The sequence below is a fragment of the Fukomys damarensis genome, unplaced genomic scaffold (assembly GCF_012274545.1).
Source record: "Fukomys damarensis isolate Sample0158 unplaced genomic scaffold, DMR_v1.0_HiC HiC_scaffold_4, whole genome shotgun sequence".
In the NCBI taxonomy this organism is placed as follows: Eukaryota; Metazoa; Chordata; class Mammalia; order Rodentia; family Bathyergidae; genus Fukomys; species Fukomys damarensis.
The window spans coordinates 14,167,292-14,188,292 of NW_022900916.1; the positions used below are offsets into that span (position 1 = coordinate 14,167,292).

Below are 21,001 nucleotides of genomic sequence, written 5' to 3' on the forward strand. Positions count from 1 at the left end.
GAGATAAATGATCAACACTACATATTTAAAATAGTTTAAATGTTTCTGGGTCACTGTTCTCACTGTTGATCACTATCTCAGCTTTAGTTTGGTTCTGTACCTTTACTTATATAATATGCATTTATAAACCGCATATGTATTTTAAAAGTACATATTAAGGAGTTATCAGTTGGGATGTTTTTTTTTTTTTTTTTTTTTTTTTTGGTACCAGGGATCAAACTTGGGTCCTTGTGCTTACGAGGCAGGCGCTGGAACCACTGAGCTAAATCCCTGGCCCTAGTTGGGGTCTTAAAACATGTTAAAAATATGTTCTTTCAGGCAAACCATGTAAGCATAGAATTTCCTTTAAATAATTCCAGTATTTATCCATAATTAGGATGTTTCCTGATATCTTTTAAAATGGACTGTTCTTTTAGCAAGAACAACTCATACAGTTTTTCTTTCTTTCTTTTTTTTTTTTTGTTTAGCAAAAGAATAAATATTCAGTTTAATGGTAAAGGCTTTCAGAATTAAATTAGAAACAAACGTAATATAACTAGTGAAAATGGCTACATAGATTCAAAGAATTGTAGAGTTTTTCTACCTGACGCCAGGTAAGAAGTATAGTAGGTTACATAAAAATAGTTTCCTACAAATACTAACATGAGAAACAGCATATAGCTCTTCATATTTCTGCTCTTATGTTTCCATTGCTTTTAAAGTGAATCATTTGGGGAGAAGGGAGGGCAGGGACAAGGGGAAAAAATGAGAATCAAGACCTGTCATGTAAAGGCACCAGATGCCAATGATGAAATTAAATGTACCGTATACCTAAAATGTACCAATAAATTCAATGAGAGAGAGATAAAAAATAAAGTAAATCATTTGTAGGCTGTTTGGTTTACATGTGAGGGAATAAAAGCAACTGACATTTGTTCAAAAATGATAAGGTAGAGTCATGTTTTTGTTTGTGGAGAAATGCAGCATATATCTATACTGTGGGATGCATGCTAACAGCCATTTACCTGTCTATTAAGTACTTATCACCAAGCCACAATCAGCAAGTTACACTCACAAACAACGACAACAACAAAACAAGTCATTCTTTGGCTAGCCACGAGTAGAAAGAGCGTACGGTGAGGGCACAGGTGCTCACTGCAATTCCTGACTCCTGGTGTAATAAATCCCCGGCTCTTGAGTGTGGGTGGACTATGGATATGAGGGCACTCGCTTCCACCTCTGCGTCACCCGACCAAGGTGAAGATGTAATTAAGGTTCCAAAGCAGTGAACTTGAGTCTGTCAAAAGGGAATTGCCCTGGGTTATCTGACCCAGCCACCCTGGGTCAGGCTCTGAAAAAATGAGCTCTGAAGACTGGAGGGGAGGGGCTCCAGGTAAGCATTATGATAGGTGGAATGCACCATGCCTTTAGTTTATTACTGATTCTAAGTTTAAAGGGAAGATGATGTATTTCAGTCTCAGGATTATGTACAAATAGGAAACAAGATACAAAATCCTATGAGACTCACTTTCGCACTCTGAGAGTGAAAAGAATGAATAAGAGGGAACTCAAACTAAAAGTTCTCACTACCAATATCAGTTTTTCCTACAGTACTTTCCTCAGCCTATCTGCATCAGAATCGTCTGAGGTATTTGCTTTAAAATTGACTCTCAAGTATTTTTCCATAACTAGGAAATTGGAATGTCTATATGTTTTTTTCTTTGGAGTCTCAAATATTATGTGGGATTTGTAGAGGCACAAAACCTGAAAACCCCTTGCCTTCCCAGTGAGATGAGAGAGCTGTTTGTGAGTGAGGAATCAATGTGCAGAATAATGACAAGGACTAGAGCGAGGACTTTTCAGAGACCCCTGATAAGAGAATAGCACACATTTTGGTAGTCATCTTCTCCAGGTAATTCTAAGGCTGGAAAGTTATAACTATGAATATCTGGACTTTAAATGAGAAAGCACATGTTCTTTGGGAAACAGAAGTTTCTTTTCAAGGATCTTAGATACCACCAAACCCCTCACATACGGAGGGAAGTGACCCACATTCTCACCACAGCAAAAGCTTTACCCTTCCCTAACCAGATGTCTCCTCGATTCATGCTAGAAGAACCCCAAATTATTTTTGTAACAATTTATAAAACTATAGAAGTGGATTTTGAGCCTTCTAATAGGAGTGACTTCCAGTTTCATGTTTGACATCATCTCCCAGATTCTGTAGGGTCAAAAATAAGATCTTTTCTTCAGCCACTGTGAGATCTATGGCTGATACTCCTGTAACAAAAGGTAGATTAGTAAGAGAAAACGGAGCAAATTTATTTAACGTTTTAGTGACCCAGGAGCCTTCAGAAAAATGAAAACTGAAACTATCAGGATATAAACAAACTGGATAGAACAGATATTTATACCTCTGTGAAGAGAATTTGGAGCAACTAGACCCCTTATATACTGTTGATGGGAATCACACACACACACACACACACACACACACACACACACATATGAATATATATATATTCTTACAGGTTAAGCACACACTTAACTTGCCCAAGGCCTCCATTTCTAGGGATGATACAGATTAAATCACAGATACACAAAAAGATCTGCATGAGAATATTCAAGCAACTTTATTCATAATGTCCAAACTTAGGGAAAACCCACATGTCCATAAACAGGAAAATAGATTTTTTTCAAAAAAAAAATCTATGTTATATGTCCACAATAAAATATAACTCTGCAATAAAAATGAACAAAATACAGATACCCAAAACAAATGGATAATTCTCAGAACATGTTTAACAAAGAAATCTAAACACAAAACATTTTACACCTTACAACTCTACCTGCTTGTAGCACAAAAATTAGAAATCAAATCAAATACATATGTATATTAGAAGTCTGAGAGGTATTCTCCTCTTGCAAGTGGATGATATTTTGGGCAAGAGGGTGTTCTCTGGGTATTCTCTGATGCAAATATTCTGCATGCTGGTAAGGGCATGGATTAGATGGGTATAGGCATTTATGAAACTTCATGGAAGCATTTGCTTCAGATATATAGATAGAGATAGAGAGAGAGAGAGAGAGAGAGAGAGAGAGAGAGTTTATTACATGTAGATTTTACCCCAAAAGTACTATTATAAATTTAGGGGAGAAATGTATTATTGTGTTGTTGTTGTTGTTGTTGTTGTTGTCCTTAAAAGATACACAATAGTAGGGAAGGGAAGTGATAAACTGTCCTTGATATCTCATTCAGAAGAAGATCTTTCCGGTCATCTTGCAAACACTGAGAACACCCAGATTCTATTCTATTTACAAGTTATGTATCAAGCACTTCTTTAGGAAACATAATATTTACCAAACTCTCTTTTTCTTCTTCTTTCGCCTTTGAAAGCTTCTATTTTTAACTTCTGGTTTTTAAGTTCACCAGGGTCCATTAGAGACAGATTGAAGAAGCAGAAAAATATAAAGCACCAGGTACAGCATAAGAAAGAAAATAAAAAAGCACTGACACTCTATTATTTTTTCCCTTGGAACTAACATTGCTTTTAATAGTACCAGATGTCAAACCCCACCAGCCATCAAACTTTCAATCTTGAACCCTTAGAAATGAGAAACACTACACACAGGGTTGACTAATTGCAGCGGCAGCACCTCAGGACATAAATATCTCCTCAGAGAACTCGCACTCTTCATGCATCCCCTCCAGATAGAAGAGGATTCGGCTGCCGTGAAATGATGGTCAGAGTTAATGAAGAGCTGTCAGCCCGGGAAAATGTTGGATTTCAGTGCTAGTTGACTGAATCTGGACATATCGCCAGCCAATCTCTATGAAAGCCAAGTGCAAACAAAAACTACTTGGTAATTAGCGATGGCTCATTCAACTTGGATCACACCACAAAACTTGTCACCACTTGTCATGCATTTGAAAAGCCATTAAGACTGTAAGCCCTGCTCTATTACTTCCTGAATTTGTTCATGTCATGCACTACCACCCCTCTCTGTCCGTTACAATCTCTGGAGCAATGTGTATCATTTACTAAAAAGAAACTTAACTCTCCTGCTCCAAATATACTAGTCAGAAGCTTATATGTTTTAATCATCTGGGCAGAGGTTTTTCCCTCACCTTAACAGGTTCTTACTTATATAATAAGTGATGAAAGAAAGCAAAAAAGTGCGACAGGTTTGAATGCAATAATGTAATTAATTCTGTGAAACCACTGAAGAACTATCAAGTCCAGCCCAGAAGACATAAAACACATCATTTTTAAAGCCCCTCAGACCACCAGAGATGTGCATTTTCATGTACATGACCTATAAAAATCTTGTCCTATTGAATAAAAACATTAAATTAAATTAACTAAAATATGGGAAACATGTATATTTATTTTTATTTAAATAAAACCTCAAAATTACCTCACTCATAAGTTCAGGCCTGGGTTTATTACACAATAGTGTGCCCACAAACTTGCAACAAAACTTTTTGCTTATCAGAGCTTTATGAAATTTGGATTTACAGGCAGCATGAGTTGGGTGCTTCCGTTTGGCATTTGTAACAGATTGGCTTGCACAGTGAACTCCTCGTTAACTCTGCTCCTTTTTTTTTTTTTTTTTTTTTTAACAGCTGAATTCTGACATACCTGCAGGCAATACATGAAAAACTACTTTTATTTCAAGTTCTACCAAAACAGTGAATTTTAATCACTGTGATCTAAGGAAATGCAGGAAAAATTAAGCAGCATTAAGGTAGACCCAAAAACCCTTACACAGAGCTTTCCAGATATATTTAGACCATGCATCTTTCAACATAATTTTTCTCCCCTTCACCGCTTTTTCTGTTTCTCTCTCCCATCCTGTTGCTTTCTCCTTCTCTAACCCTCTTCTCCTCTCTCTTCTCTCCATCCAAGTCTTCAGAGTGCTAACTATAGGAGCAGTTTGTGCATGGATATATTTCTGTCCCACCTGTTACCAGAGGCTTCAGTGGCCCAAACTGCGATCCACAGAATGGACAAGAGAAGGACGTTCTGAAGCTACACAGATACTCAGTGTAAAACTAACTACGCTCAAATACCAGGTGGGAGGAGAGAAGGAAAGAAGCATTGAACAAGGACGAGCGAAGGCAGTTTTCAAATTGATAGCTGAACCAGAGACCACAGGGAATGAAGACGCGTGCACAATTGTAGGTTTGCATCAGTCCCATGAAGAGGTTTCCATCGGATACACGAAGAGACAGCAGAATCTTTGCTTATTCTCCAGACTGAAAGGCTGCATAGAATCAGGAAAACCAAGCACGCTGATGCTGCCTATCTGATAGTCCCCCACCTTTTCCTGAGCCCAAACGCGCCACAGCTCTGTCTCTTTCTCTGGAGCCCAAATGGAGGAGGTTAGTTGAAAAACCTAACTAAGATGGCTGCCACCATAGGCCCACAGGTGTTCGCTGTGTATAGGTCCCTCCTGTCTCTCTGCAAATCACTGAAACCCTGGAGTATTTTCACCATGAAAACCTCAAGCGAAACCATGGCCTGCAGGTAAGCATTCATATGTCTGTCAGAAATACGTGGAAAGCCATCTGGCAGGTATTTATGCTTTCTAAACCAACTGAAAACTCCCCCACCATAAAGAAAACTTAGCAGAAAGATGACTTCAAGTATACATTTTCACATAAAAAAGTCATGCGGTGTTTCCTCTCGTAGAACTTATTTCCCTAAACTAAGAAAAATTTATAAGATAGAGGAATCCATCTCAGTATAACCAACATTACCCACTTAACAGTCCATCCACAGGCAGTCTTATCTTGGGTCTCTGCAACAGATGGCTAGGATAAAGGGGTTTACTCTCAACAAACGCGAGTTTTGAAAGATGTGTACTTGATTATGTAAGTTCCACAATACATATAATTTAGTTCATTTAAATGTATAATACATGAACATGAACGGTAATAGAGAAAACAAAGACAGTATGATTTACATGCCATATGTATATTATGCTAGACAAAATGTTTAATAGAAGATTTCTTGGGATATGGAGATGTTTTCTTATTGCCATATAGTTTCAAATTAACATTTCTCATTTATACCAGTACATTCCTTCCCAAAACATTTCCTTTTTCACTTATTTTTATATTATGCACACCAAATCATAGCCCCCCGCAAAGAAAAATAGCACAAAGAAAAAGTTACAATGAGGCAAATCACGTGACATTTGTTATCAGAATCTTCTTCCTCTTCGTCAGTTCTTCTTGATTTGTAGACAGATCAGGCAGAGCACATTTTTTCTGGGGACCATACCCAGGTGATTTCTTTACAGACCATTAAGAAGAGGTGGGGAAGATGACCCTTGAAGGCTTCCTAGCAGGAAAAACCAGCCTACTTTATGATAAGAATTGTATCAATGCTTCCGCTGAAGCCTTTCCTAGCAAACTTTATTACATGAGGAATCATTAAAAGTTCCTTGGCTTCAGGCTGATTTTGTTCCAAAGTGCACAAGCCCTGTTCAGAATGAAGGCAAAACCACAGAGCACAGATGACCAAGGTGGGTTCAGAAATCTTGCCTCAGTTTGGCTGCACCCTGCAAGGACTCTGTACGGCAGATCAGATAATTTATGATAAAAATGAAGATGGACAAAAAGACACGCTCTATGTGGTAACAGATACCCAGGTGCAGTGTTACCTCTTCAGAAGGCGGCACACACGGCTGGGCAAGGGAAAATTGCCATAAAAGAAGAAAGAGCTACAGAAAATTGTGAGCATGGGAAGAAAAGAGACAAAGTGAATTTGGATGCCTTAGGAAGAAAGAAAAAGATAAATAGGCAGAGTCAGAGGAGAAGACCTTATTGGGGCAATCTGTCGGGAAACAAAAAAGGCCATCGTGAGACGTGAAATTACAGGACACAACTAGACAACATGTTCGGCAAAATAAGCCCCACATAACCTGCATTTGTTTCCTTAGAAAGGCTTTTGAAGGAATGATGTCATGACTTAAAAGAGGATTGGTTGTATTTTAGGAACCTACGGTGTGATTTAAAAAATTGTTAAGTATCTGCTATAAACAGTTCTTAAAGAATATTTACAAATCTCTGCAGCATGCTCTAGCCCACAGAAAACATCAAATTTTAACATTTGCTATCTATTTTGTTTGATCATTGCATCCCTTATTTGTACATGCTCAAAAGCATGTATAGATAACATTGTTGAGAGTAGTAAAATTTTTATCATTATAATTTAGTAGTAGACATAATAACATTGGCTACTATTTATGTAGTGCCCTGTTTCAGCCGTGGCTTTATGTCAGGCATTGTCCAAATGTTTTCTACATTATGTCATTGCACTCTAAAATATTCCTGAGGTATGGCCATTATTAGTCCTTTTGTTCAATATTGACATATCCTTTTGATTCAGGGTTTTCTGTCACATAGGACCAACGCAATGTAAAGGTATAATGCACAGCATCTCTCATTCAGTACAACTTATTCATTTATTGAGCACATACAATTTTGAAGAAGCCATGGTAAGAGCTTCAGTGTAGATAATGAAAAATGGCAAGTCTTTGTTCTTACAATATATTAATAATACATTTTATCAGGATGCTATCAAGTGGCAGTTTAGGTTAATGAGCCAAATATTAAGAACCAAAAATAAGGGTCAGTGCCCAAAACCCAGAGACTCAATCACCGATGACAGGAGGATAAGGAGCACTGTTGTGCAATCACATTTTTAATAATCAGTGTAGGTAAGAAAGACCAGTGGCTGCTAAAACATTTAGGTGAAAGGTGATTAGGGAACAGGATGTGCACACCAAATGCCTCAGTATAACAACCAGATTACCTGTCAGTTACGAAAGTAAAACATAATGTAGAAGAAAGAGATCCAGTAGATACCCCTTACCAAGTGATCTAATAGAGCATCCCCATCAGACATGAAACAGACATCACACCTCAAGACTCACTTGGAGCATAACATGAAAAAATAGTAAGAGAAGTCCAGATAATTGGACTTCAAATTTCCAAGTATCCTTCAAAAATCTGAATGTCTTGAGTTCAATCCCCAGTACCAGAAAAAAAAAAAAAATCTGAATGTCTTAAAAGTAAAAAAGAATAGGAGAGGGGAGAGAGAAAACCTATTCTAAGCAGATGAAAGACAACCAAAGCGATCAGACAACTAAGTTCAAGTGATTTTTTTTTTCCTTTACTCTGAAATTTCTTTTAAAAGTATAGCAGTGAAGACTATTACTGAGTATTCAGAAATGTGGATTTAGGGATAAATTTATATCCAGTGTAATCTCTTAGTGTTAATATTGGTTTTTGCTCACTGAACAGAGCATCATAAGAGAAGATGTATATGAAGTACTTAGAATACAGTGTTATATTGCCTATAATCTATATATACTCAAGCACTTCAAGATAAAAATACAAATAGGCATTGGATTGTATAATCTATATAGAAAAATAGCTATTTGTATTTATTATATTACTAAGTTAGTATATGTAACTACTAAATATCAGTCTATGTGCAATTTGTTATATTCATGCAATATATACCTTACATATAAAATACACCATATGGAACATACTACATGGTATACTATAACAATTATATAAATCAATAGATAGCTAATGTATAATTCAACTTATAAATTAATAAATCATACTAAATGCAAATAAACAGAAAAAAACATAAATCTAAGTATTTCTATGTACAATATGAGATATTAAAGACTACTGCGATAGGGAAGGGATATTGAACTCAACTCAACTGAAATAAAAAGAGGAGTTTTGAAGCTCTTGGCTTAGTTACTAGAAAACTTCTAAAGGGTGCTGAGGAAGGGCTGCTCAGCAGTTAGGCTGTCTGTCTTTGCTAATACTGTCCAGAGGTTAGGTTCCCACCCTCCCACTGAGACAGACGGGTGGGTGGGCCTCATCTTTCTTAATGATTGCATTTCAAAGGAGAGTTTCCAAGGCTTTAAAGAGAAAGGCATTCCTAAAGGTAATAAGGGAAAAGGAAACAAATTGGAGAAAATGAAAACATGTTTGTAAATGGGGAGGGGAGGAGGGGGTGAAGGGAGGGCAGGGACAAAGGGGAAAAAATGAGAACCAAGACCTGTCATGTAAAGTTACAAGATCCCAATGATGAATGTAACTGTACTGTATACCTAAAATGTACCAATAAACTCCATGAGGAAAAAAAAAAGAGAGACAGAGAGAGAGAGAGAAAGACATTCCTGAGCTACAGGACAGCTACATCTCAAAGATGCAGACAAAGTATTAGAGTAGCAAGATTGCTGAAGTAAGTGCTCTAAGGAAAGGGCTGTGAATGATGTAGAGTGAGAAATCCGGTTCCCCAGGAGTTCAAACACCAAACTCAGGAAACATTGTTTCCCCGTGTTTACTTCTTCAGGTGCACTGCTCACATGACTAATGGACAAAGAGTAGAAAGCCACCCAGCATTTCTACTGAATGAGGCAAGGCTTTGCAACTCTCAGTTGGCTCAGCCTGAAATGGAAATAAAAATTGCTGCTTCCTACTTTACAAACATGCTTTAGGGTTACCAGGCCATGTTTATAAAGCATTGTCAACTTTTTATGTAGAAAACGCATTATGTTAAGTACAAAGTATGATTTTTATATGTTATGGAGGGAGGCATTAACAGCAAGATTTCAAAGGGCCAAAGTAGATTACATCTGAAGAAAAAGGGGACCTTAACAGTTCTTTCATGAGGACAATATTTGCACAAGAACTTCATTACACAGAATATCTTTGTAATTGTAAATGAGAACTATACCAATCTAAACACTGTATAAATAACAGTAAAAGGGCAGGCATTCAAATCAGTTCTGTATAATAGAATTTTCTTCATTTCTGCTGTCTTGGCTCAAATTCACTGTGTTTTTAATTTTTTCAGGAAATATTTCTTCTGTTTTTTAAAAAATAATTGTTAGGGACCTGATGCCGCCATCACAGGTTGTATTTTCGGGGTTCTTCATGTTCTTAAAATGACATCATGCCCTTATCTTAAGTTTCCTTCTGTTTCCTTCTCCCAATACCTCAATAGCTTAGAGAAGTGAAGTTCAAGGTTCTGCAAGGCTGAGTCCCTAAAAGGCAATCTGGCCTGCGATAGGTTAAAAGTGGCCCGCCTGCTCACAGATAATGTAATAGCCCAGCCCAAAACCAATAAAAGGACCATCCTTTCTTTGTTCGCTCTCTCTCCTTCTCTTTGACCTGCTCTCCTGAATAAAGTTTCCTGAACAAACTCTGCAGTCGGACCTCTCGGTGTGTGGTCTTGCTATTGAGCGTTGCTGTTCCTCTTCCATAGTTAAGGGATAGCCTATTGTTAGCACTCCTGCTGGTGCATACAACACGCTGCACTGATTTTTTTCCAAGCATCATTATCTCAAGGACATTTAGCAGGCTTAGACAGACAGTGATAAGACAAGGAGCTTGGCCCTAAGACAAAAATCTGCCATTGGTTTGTTTACTGCTCCACATTAATTAAAAAGTAGGATCCAGGTAATTTAGTATGCACTTAAAGATGTGGAAAGTCCTTACTCAAGGTCTCTGGTGTTCAAAATGCCCTTTGTGTCAATGTGTATGACTTCTGAGGGAGAGGAACCGTGGTTGGTGTAGTAGTTCTTGCTGCAGTGCACAATACTGGTGGTGTGTTTGCCTTCATGAGAATGAGAAAGTGGCAACCTTCATTTTCTAATCTGTGGAACAGACAGAGCCCTTGGGCACAAGACTTGGAATTTTGATGAAGAGAAGTCACCCCTGTGTTTTTCTCCGGACCCCCTGCCAGGGTGCTTCTGGTGAGAAGTCCAAAAGTCAAAGTTCAGTCCCTTTCTGCCTTTCTCGTCAAGTTCATGCAGGCACAACTGCTCAACTCTGTAAAGCAGGCATTGTTATAATCACACCTATACAATACAGATCCTTTATTATATATTTGCATACAGACACACGCATACCTACCCAATATTAGGAAGTATTTAGATAATTTTCAAATAAAGCAAGAGATTACATTTTGTAATCACAGGATTACATGTGATCACATGATTTAGAGTTTATGGTATAAGACGTATTTTCTATAATGTGTAGAATCAAAAGAGGAATAATTTAACAAAATATCACGTCTCTGATCTGAACCCATATTACCAAAATAATCGGATATCTCTTAATCTGATCAGATTTAATTTTATATCATGTAAGGCAAGGCTTGTTTGAGCTTAATATTTTCATTTTAAAGTTACTGATTTTAAGTAATCATTGTGTCCAGTGGTTTTCATCAAGAAAAAATATGTCGATGATATTTCTTCTATTCACAAATCTTATAAACTCTTCCCTTTATATTTACATATTGAAAACTGCAGGTTAAATCATTGCTTTGATTCCCCTCAAAATTTTGTTTTCAAAGATCCTGTCATTATACAGGAAAAGAGACTAAGGTCTGCTAGTATTTGTTACTTTTTAGTAAGTCACCCACTTACTCTGTCTCAATGAGGATAGAAATGTTTTTCTTAATTCTTCCTGAAAATTTTTAGTGGAATAGGTAGATATAGATCTTTTTATTTTTATTTTTTACATTTAGGAAGAATCCTTTCACTTTACTTTCTCAGATGTTATATTTGTTTTGGTAAAACTTTTTATTGTGTTTTTAAATACTATTTCTACTCCCATTCCAATTCAGAAGCACCTTTAATTTCTAGATTGGATCTTTGTTCTCTATTATCCTGTGATTATTGCCTGCATTGTGATGTTAATCTGTTTCTACTTTATATTCTTGGGTAACTTTGCTTTTGTTCTTTCCTTATTTTATGCCTAACAAAGTTATTCTACTATGTACTATCTCTAAAGCTGTCTCTAGCTTTAATTCTGCTATTGAATTCTTTGTTTCCTTGTAAACTTTCTTTTACTATCTCCCTGTTTCCCTCATTCGTTCAACTTTTTGTACATACACCAGAAAGTCCTATGTTCCTTCAAATATACTATAAGACAGCAAAATACATTCTTATTATTTTCTACTTTCTGTGTAAATTTTGAAAATAGATAATTTTAATGGCCTATTCTTCTATCTTAAAATGATGCTGTCATTGTGCTATTGCACAGATGTGCTGTTTTCGCTACTTTTGTTGTTCTTTTTTAAGGCTCAGTTTGGTCTTTGTTTTTGTATACAACCTGTACAAGTAAGGACCACTTTCTTTAATCAACATTTGCACTCAGAGAGAGAGCACACAATTTCCCACACCTGGTTCAATACCCACTTAAGTACCTGTGGACCATCATTTCTCTGGCATAAAGTCAGAATTTATGAATTTATGGATCCAGATTCTTTTTCAATGTTCACTATGTAGGAACCACTTATCTATATACTTCTTCTATACAAAGTAATTTCCTCTTATTATCTGGGTCTCTAAAAATCCCAGTGAAGTATGATATAGGATAACTCAAGTCCCCAGCATACAGTACTACAAACAAGGCTTTCACTTTAGTCCCTGGGATCAGCAAGCATATTTGAGGTGGCTAGAGCTGCCCCAAAGTCTACAGAACCACCATCTCCTACTTATTGAAATTTGTCTCCAAGTAGACGTCAGAAGTTTGCAGTCAGAACAGAGAGAAGTGTCCTGGTTACCTTCAAAATCAGCATCTCTATCAATGACAGCAGTTTACCCCCACTTTTTATCTGACATAAAGCTAGGTTATTGATGTAGCTTATGGATTAATAATAATGAGGAAAAAGAGAGACTATTCCTGGCTCGTGTTAGGGAAATGGGTTGTTCTCTTTATTAGGTTAAACCTGGGTAGCCATCAGTTGTTTTTGTCTCTCTTCAGTTTTATTACCCTTATGGATTGTAGAAGCGGAGTGAAGCAATCAATTGCCTGTCAGATTCCATTTTTTCATTTGCTGTGAGTGTTGATCTTTCCTAAAAATGAGCATTTTATTCCTCTGCTTGTTCCTAATCACCAGTCTTATCACTGCTCTAGCTAAGCCTGCACCAACAGCCTCAGTTAGCTGTTCTTGCTGTCCCAGAGCTTTGCTGATGTTGTCTGAGATTTTTCTAAGGTCAAATGATAATCTAGCCAGAACCTTCCAAGACAGAAGCCTGGGAACTGTCAAACAATTTCATGAGCAAGAAGTCATCAGAGCTTATTTTCACCCCATCAAAACTAGCATTCAATTAAATATCATCTTAGAATGCTGTTATGAATATAGATGATGAGCATGAGACGAGGGAGGGGGGCTGCTATGCATATGTCCTCATGAGAACATATGTGCTTTCATGCATAAACATGAACATGCCCTCATGCATGTGTATCATGTCACATGCTGACAAATCTACGCCTTCATATGTACCAGAATACATGCACATGCACATACCTTCACATATGAATACAATCACTTCTCATTAAGAGACTTACAACTTGCCCTCTGATAGGAAAGTCACATATACTTGATAACATTCTCAGGAAACAGTGAGTGAAAGTAAATGATTCAATACAATGATACTACAACTAAAAAAAAGCAACTCACTCAAGTATATCAAAGGCAAATCTAAAGCAATGAGAGAAAAGGAAAGGAATGACAAGAAATAGTATGTATGATTGAGACAGCAATGTATTCGGCACTTTACACATGTTCTTTGTTACACTCGTAATAATTTGTCAAGGAAAGAGCCAGGGCTCAAATGCACTCAGTTAGTCATTCATGAGATTTTCTAGGTACATACTGGGTTTTCAAAACTGAAATTTTTGAAGCTTAGAAGCTCAATACTACAAAGGAGAAACCTCAAGCCAAGAAGGCTGATGTCACTGGCATGGTTAAAAAGAACAATGTGAAGAAGGCTAAAAAGTCCAAGAAGGGGCAGCCTCACTGCAGCTGAAACCCTGTCCTGGTTAGAGGAGTTGGTAGATAGTCCTGATCTGCTACATATTCCAGAAAGGCTTTGTATAAGAGGAAGTACTCAACTGCTAAATCCAAGGTTGAGAAGAAAAAGGAGTCACAAATCCAGTTGGTGGTAACAAGAATAACAGTGTCCAGATGATTAAGCTTTGCAAAATGCCTAAATACTACCCTATTTATTGAAGATGTACTCCAAAAGCTGTTGAGCTGTGGCAAAAAAACAAAACAAAACAAAACAAACCCTTCAGTCAGCATGTGAGGAAATTACGAGCATCAGTCCCAGTGCCATCTTGATCATCCTCAGTGGGTTGAAGAGAGTGGTTTTCCTGAAGCAGCAGGCCAGTGGCTTGCTACTCATGACTGGGCCTCTTAACCTTCATGGAGATCCTCTGCGTAGAACACACCAGAAATTCATCAATGCTTACTTCAAGAAGAAACTATAGAAGCCCAGACACCAGGAGGGAGAGATCTTCAACACAAATAATGAGAGATACCAGATTTCAGGGCAGCTCAAGGTGGATCAAAAAGTGGTGGACTCGCAGATTTTACCAAAAATCAAAGTTGTTCCTCAGCTCTGGGGCTACCTGTGATCTCTTTTTTGCTCTACCAAATGGAATGTACCCTCACAAACTGGTGTTCTGAGTTTCTTACTAAGAATTGAATTAAATAACTGATATGTTGAATAAAAATAACTACACTAGTAAGATACTCAGTGATATTGGTTACTCTCAAATACAAGCCTAACTACATAGTACATGTGTTTTCTACCACCTTGTCAAAAATGCAAGATCGATTAATTTCTATGTTAGTTTTTCCTAAAATATTATTCTCACAGAAGCTTTTGACTACCAAATTGATGTAGAAATATAATATTATGTTACCTAATAAAATGTCTTAGTTAATTGCCAAAGAAAACCTTCCATGTAACTTTTCTGTATCAGAAATGTTGGGTATAACATGTAAGAACTAGCTTAAAAAAACAATAACAATGACAACGTTTTTTTGAAATTATATCTGAATCCCACCACCTTCCATAATGACTGACAAGATAACTAGACTATTCGAAGTAAAATTCCACAAAATACATCTGAAAAGATGTAGCTGCAAGGTATCCCCTAAACCTGAATTTACAAAGTGGGAGTTAGATGCTTCCAAAAGCAACAAAACTCACACAGGATTTGCAAATTGTAATGGAGAAAATAGAGAGAAAGAGATTTTATATCACCTTCAAAACCAGAATCAGAAACCAGAATATTCTATAGGTGAAGCTGAGTACAGTTGCCAAAGGTGCAAAGGAGCCTCATCTCCATTTGTACGGTGGGATGCCAGCTGGTATGGAAGTGGTCTGGGCCTTTTAAACTCTCCAAACTAATCCAACAAAGTTATCACATAGGATAAATCTCACACTGTGGAGAAAATACTGATAGTAGGGTTCAAACTGAAGAAGAGGGAAATGGAGACAAAAGAAATATGCAGATGAAAGTGGAGTGGGGGACGGACTCCACATCTCAGAAAATCCAAGGTAAAATTTTTGAACTGTGAAGATAATAGAGGAAGAAATTCTCAAGCTATAAAATAAAGAGTGTTATCTTGGCCTATCTTCTTATCATAAGAGTAGAAGTCAAATCTCACTTAAACATGGATAAAAGGAAAAGTTCATGATGAAACTCCATTCAACACTGATAGCTTAAAAAATAAAATAAGGTAAAGAATAAGGATCATATAGATAAATTAATATCATAAAGATATGCCTGAAAAGATGAGTTATGACTTAATACTTCAAAATAACCTATAATAATTTAAGAAAACAATGAAAGAATGTCATAAATCTGATGTAGATCTGATGTAGCATTTGTTACTGCAGAAAAAAGACTTGAAAAGATATCTGAAAAATTCTCATGAATATTTATAAATAAAAGGAAAAATATTTCAGAAAAAATGACCTAGAAGAAAGACAAGACTAAATAAAAATAATGGGTAACATACTGAGAAATGACACATGGAAGGAAAAATTTCTAAAAATGTGAAAATACAGATATATAAAAGACAAGAAATAGTGACAGAAAAAAGTAAAAAAGATCCAACAAATGCATGTACACAGGGGAGGGAGAAGTACAGTGCAATTGAATAAATACTTTAAAACTCATTTTATAAACTTTGAAGTAAACAAAATATATAACTTGCAATTACAATCAGAGCTGACAAAGCAGAGATATATTCTAACAATATGATAAAATAAAGGAAAACAATACAGAATCCATTAGGCACCTAGGAAAAAGACCAAATCACTAAGAAGGAAGAGATCAAGCTGTCAAAATTTTTTTCTTTTATTGTTGTCAACTTTTTTTTTTAATGAGTATATGTTTGGGATCCATTATAATTACATTCATCTGGGGGACTGGCACAAATACCTATTTCATCTTAATTTTTTTACAGCAAGGTTTTATAACAGAAGGTAATAGTGTAAAGTGTTTAAGAAACTCTGAGGGGAAATCTGAACCAATGATTTTATATTTAACATAAATCACAGAAAATATGAAAACCATGATAAAACATTATGAAAATTCAAGAGTTTGAAGAACATTATGTCCATTGACTCTACCTCAGGCATTTCATAAGAATGGGCTTCTGATAAGATAAATGGCCAGAGTCACAATCCCATTATAACTAATGACAAACAGAATATTACCTTGTAAACAAAAGCTAAGTGACAGTTGTACTAGAGATAATATATTGTGTCACTACAAATATACTATGCAATTGCTATTGTATTCTTTTCACTACCAAAAAAGATAAAGAATGAAGACAGTATATGAAAAGTAGATGAAAATTAAAGTTTGTCTTATGAATATTTATTTATAAGAGATGATGCTTTAAATGCTGGAATAAAATGGAGAGAGGATATAGGTTATTTGGTACTTTTAACAATGCTTATGGAAGGAAATCAAAAGACAACATTGAGGAATAGATTATAGACATTATGTAAGGATATTCATTTTAAATAATATTACGCAATCTAAAACAAAAATACAAATCTTTCTCTCTGGGTGAGTGATACAGGAAAATTGTGAGTTCAAGCCCACACTGGATAATTTAATGAATGGCTTAGTGAGAGAGGGATAAAACAATAAAAATGGCTGGGGATGTAGAACAGTGTGAAAGTCCTAGGTTCACTCTTCAGTACTGGCGTTCTGCCATTTCAGTGCCACAGGGCCTGCTCTGCCCAGCCCTCCCCTGCCCGCGCGACTGCTGCCATCTTCAGCGCCAGAAAGGTAGCTGTACAGGCACCCCTGAACCCTCCGGAACCCTCCAGTCCCCCCCTCATGCTTTCAGACCTCCTGATTGTGCCTGATTCGGACCTACTCTGTAGAGGCAGAGGTGGTCATAAAGAGAATTTTCCGGGCCTTCCAACTTTGAACATCTTTAAAGAAGGGGTGGGGGAAATCTATAGTAGAACTGAGTGGAGTTCAGCCATTCAGGAGGTTGGGGAACTCAGTCTGGGCCTTGCAGCCCGAGGTCAGTCTGCATCGTGGGGTTCTGCCACCAGCTGGCTGAGATCAGGGGACTCGGCTCTGCACATGGCAGCACATATTGTATATTATGACAGCAGTGATATAGTCTGAAAGAGGCCCTTCAAACTCGTTTTTTTCTTTCTTTTTTTTATTCCACTCTGCAATTCTTTTTTTTCTGTCCTCTTTCTCCAACTCAGTCTCTTGCACCACTATATTATCCCTCATCTTCCTTTCTGTTTCTGCTCTTGTCCTAACTCAGATTTCTTCTTTTATTATTTTTTCTCTTTTCTTTATGTTCTTTTCTTATGTCATTCTACCTCACTCAAGGGTTATTGTACTTCTATTTTGTTTGTTCCTTTTGAATTTAACAATTTCCTGATGATTGTCTGGTCAGTCTACGTCTTCTGGCTTCATATGAAACCTTCACTAATTCTTTTACTTATCTAATCCTCTTGTCTTAACTCTGTCTTAAGCCCCCATTCTAAATGGTAAATATCTTTATTGAAAAGTTTATTCACTGCGAACATATTTTGGATTGCTTCTTGATTGTAATTTCATTCACATAGTTTGAAGGTGATAGACTGATGACTACCACAAGTGGTCAATTTGCAAATTGTGCTTCATCATATTGTGGTACTGATTGTATCAATTAGGATAAAGGATTGTGATTGATTCAATGAGCTGTTTTCTTCGGCATTATGAAGATGAGAATGTCTATGAGTCATGAGAGACCCATGGGCTGAAGCCTAACTATATCAGGATTTAAGTAACAACCTAAAGGTTAAACTAAGGACAACCCAACAACAATAGTAAAAATGAGAAAATGCTTAAGCAAGACACAGGGACAGACTTCCAGTTCACCAATGGCAAACAGTGGGGCAAATGAGGATGAAAAGTCTGACAGTGAATCATCAGGACACCCTGAACTCAAAGCACAGGAAGTAACGAAACTGATCAATCAGGCTCTAGAGAAATTTAAAACAGATGTAATTTCCCAGATAATCACAGAGATGATGAGCAAAATGAAAGTTATAATTCAAGACTCTAGAACAGAAACTGAGAGGAAAATAGATGATGAGCTCAGGACCACGAGAGAAGCCACGAATGCCCAGCATATGAAAGAATTGCAAACAATGAATGCCCAATACAAGAAAGAAATGGAATCCATTGGACAGATTCAAACAGATATCCAGGAGATTAAAAACTCCATTGAGAGTGTTCACAAAAGAATAAAAGAGTCCAAAGATAGAATCTCAGGTATAGAAGATAAAATTGCAGTCAGTGACTGTGAAAAGAGAGGTCTCTTAAAAACAGTAGGGGATCATGAGAAATTGATCCAACAGCTCTTAGATGATACAAAGAAGAATAACATAAGACTGATAGGAATTCAAGAAGTAGCAGGAGAAAATGCAAATGACTTTAAAAAGCTGTTCACAGAATTAATTATAGAAAACTTCCCAAACAGAGGGAAAGAATTTGACATTCAGATAAGTGAGGCATATAGGACTCCAACTAGCCATGATCAAAAAAAATCTACACCTAGACATATAATAATCAAGATTCCAGAAACCCAACAGAAGAACAAAATACTATAAGCAGTAAGAGAAAGAAACAAATTACATGCAAAGGAAAGCCCATCAGAATAACAGCAGACTTTTCAGTACAAACCCTCAGGTTAAGGAGAGCCTGGAATGAGATATTTCAAGTACTAAAAGAGAACAACCTCCAACCTAGACTGATGTATCCTGCAAAACTCTCTTTCAAAATGGATGGGGAAATAAGATGTTTCCAGGATAAAGAACACCTGAGAAACTTCATGAATACCAAACCAGCACTACAAGGAATTCTAAACAATATTCTAGAAAAAGACAATGAAGATAACAACACAATGAGGCCCAACAGAGCAAATCAAATAGGCAAGCTAAGAAACTAAAAGAAGAAGGTGGAAAAAAAACATGACAATATAAGTTAGTACAGATCAGTTATAACCATCAATATCAATGGCCTCAATTCACCAATCAAGAGAAACAGACCGGCAGAATGGATTAAGAAGCAAAATCCAATAATATGTTGTATGCAAGACACATCTAGTGCAAAAAGAAGCCCATAGACTAAAAGTGAAAGGACAGAAAACTTCTTCATGTAACAGGAGCCCAGAAAAAAGCAGGGGTAGCAATCTTATTCACAGACCAAGGAAGTTTCAAACCTAAACTGAAAGAGACAAAGAAGGTCACTACATCCTTGTGAAGGGAACAAGTCAAGAGAAAGAGATAACAAATAATTTATTTTTAATCTATTGAGTATGTTAGAAAGTACATACGCTTCTTTTCTCTTTTCTTCTTTTTTCTTTTTTCGTTTTCTTCCCCTGGTGCTGGGGATTAAACTCAGCACATTGTTCTGGCTAGGCAGGTGCAGCATTACCAAGCTAAATCTCAGGCTTTACATTTCATATTTTTAAAATTTATCAACACACTAATCCTTGTCTTTATATGTTGGTCTACCAAATTGATGAGTTATTTTGGTTCTCATTTTCTTTGCTTTATTATTTGAGAATTTATGAAATCTGTACATATGAGTAGTACGAGAAGTATTAAGGTCCATCTGTCATTTTCCTCTTTCATCTCTGCTTTCTACAAAGTTCCTTTTCTGTCATTACAGCTTGTTTGGTTGGAAATTTGTGAAGACAAATTTTGTTATGGTATCAATATGTCTTTGTGCCTATTTTCTACTGATAATGAATATTAATTTTTAAGTAAATTTTATTATAACTATCCTTAAATAAGTGGATAATAAATCATTAATATCATTTAGTATTTGGTAGATATTACAAATTCTCCAACTCCCTCAAAAGTGGTATTTGTTTTTTCTCAAATCACACAAATCACAAACATTCCACACATCACTGCACTGTTTTATTATACCAAAGTATATATTGTATTGTAGAAAATATGCATTGTGTATATGTGTGGGGGGTATGTTTTTACACATATGTGTGCACTATTAAATGAGAACAAGGTCATGAATGTGGTAGGATTTTGCACATTTGGCATATTGATAGTTTCTCTGGCAACCTTATGATTTCTCTAAATTACATGCTTGATTTAATTCATAGTCATTTGTTTGGGTAGAATATTACATATGTACTGGTGTTAAATTCTATCATTATGCTTATAAAAATATAATAAAAATAAGTATGGGATATAATAAAATAGAAACAGAAAAATCTGATCTTAAAAATGTAAATTCTTTTAGTTGCTTTTGGATTTCAAATATAAGTATATTTTTTTCTGTGGGAAGTTTTGTTAGAAAATATAAGTGGTACAATCAACAAGCATATGATATCTATCAATTAATAAATCCAAGGAGTTTATAAATCATACAATTTTGAGGACAGTTTCTCAACTATAATATGTAACTGTTTTATCTGTAATTACATTATTTCAACAATATTATATGAAAAGAAAATGAGAAAGAACATATAATGTTTCAGATCATACCAAACTAATAATGTATCTTGATTATCAGTCTGTATTGCATAAATTTTTGTTTATTTCATATCCTTTTTTGCTGTCATATATATGTATATTTGACATTTTTATTTAGTATCTTCATTTCTTGTTATCA

At 36.1% G+C, this 21,001-nt stretch overlaps 1 protein-coding gene and 1 pseudogene across 1 annotated transcript in view; one reads left to right on the forward strand and one right to left on the reverse strand.

Annotated features, from left to right (window-relative positions):
• Nucleotides 1-21,001, reverse strand: part of Immp2l (inner mitochondrial membrane peptidase subunit 2) — a 980,466-nt gene that overhangs the window by 191 nt on the left and 959,274 nt on the right. The window lies entirely within an intron of this gene.
• LOC104875701 lies at nucleotides 5,500-14,507 on the forward strand (annotated as a pseudogene).